Genomic DNA, 1,071 nt, shown 5'->3' with positions numbered 1-1,071 from the left:
CCCCCCCCCCCCCCCCCCCCCAAGCCAGGGATAGAACCCAGGAGTCCTGGCTCCCGGCCCTTACTGCTGGACCCCCCTCCTCCCCGAGCCAGGGAGAGAACCCAGGAGTCCTGGCTCTGAGCCCCCCGTTCTAACCCACCAGCCCCACTCCTCTCCCAGAGCGGGGTTCGAATCCGGGCCTGCAGCACTCACACTGGGGTTGCAGCTGGCCCTGCCCAGGGTTTTGCTTCCGCAACTCCAGCTGGGCGGGGAGGCACGTGGTTCTGCCCCCCCCCCCCATGTGACAGCTCCTTAACCCCTCCTAGCCTGGCAGGGCCTCCATGGCCTCTCCCCAGTAGCCATGGGGCAAAGGGGGTTGGTATCATCCATGGGGGCAGCCCCCCACTCTCCCACCTACCTGTCCAAGGGAGGGGGAGGTAATCACCCCCCACTCTCCCAACTCCCCCTTCCCAGTGCCAACAGATCCCTGACATCTGAGGCCCCCGTGCCCTGTGTTCCCAGCCCCCATTGCCCCCCCTTAACCACTGAATTCAAAGTACAGGGAGTATTACCTGTGCAACCCCCCCGCCCACACACACACACAGGTGATTTGACGAGGTTCGGAGACCCTGGATTGGGGGGGCAGGGGCAGCAGGGTGTGAGGTCAGAGGTCAGCACAGGTCACATGGCATGGTCAGCAGGTGGCACGCTCGCCCCGCTTGGGGAAGGGCGACTCTGGGGCACTGACAGGCAGCCAGAGGTGGGGCCGGGGGCAGAGCATGGGCACGTGCTGGGCCTGCACCTCCCACCCCTGCCCCAGGGGGGCGTCATTGGGCACCGCTGTGGGCAGGGGCTGGCACCGGGATCGGGCACCGGGGCCAGCTCGGGCAGCATCTCCTTCTGCTCGTGCCGGTGCCAGCCCCGGGCGCCAGCCTGTCAGGGGTCCAGCAGCCACAGCGCCCGCAGGGTGGGCATCCAGCCGCTCCGCCAGCCGGGCGATGCAGCGTCTTATCCCCGTGCTTGGCCTCCCCCACTGAGCCCCCCACCCTGCAGCTCAGCGCCCCCTAGCGCCCCCCTGGGGCCAGCCCTGAC

The 1,071-nt window shown here is 68.6% G+C and overlaps 1 protein-coding gene across 1 annotated transcript in view; it reads right to left on the bottom strand.

Moving 5' to 3' along the window:
- The window catches only part of LOC112122314 (arylamine N-acetyltransferase 2-like), a 1,324-nt gene extending 1,085 nt beyond the window's left edge, over nucleotides 1-239 (bottom strand). The window contains exon 1 of the mRNA XM_026662278.1: nucleotides 193-239. The gene's annotated coding sequence lies outside the window, so the exon portion shown is untranslated. The remainder of the gene's footprint in view (nucleotides 1-192) is intronic.
- Nucleotides 240-1,071: the final 832 nt, after the last annotated feature.

The sequence above is a fragment of the Terrapene carolina genome, unplaced genomic scaffold, assembly GCF_002925995.2.
Source record: "Terrapene carolina triunguis isolate 2854851 unplaced genomic scaffold, T_m_triunguis-2.0 Scaffold25392, whole genome shotgun sequence".
NCBI classification, from domain to species: Eukaryota; Metazoa; Chordata; order Testudines; family Emydidae; genus Terrapene; species Terrapene triunguis.
Note: the sequence above shows the minus strand (reverse complement) of the source record. Positions and strands in the feature narration are given on the sequence as shown.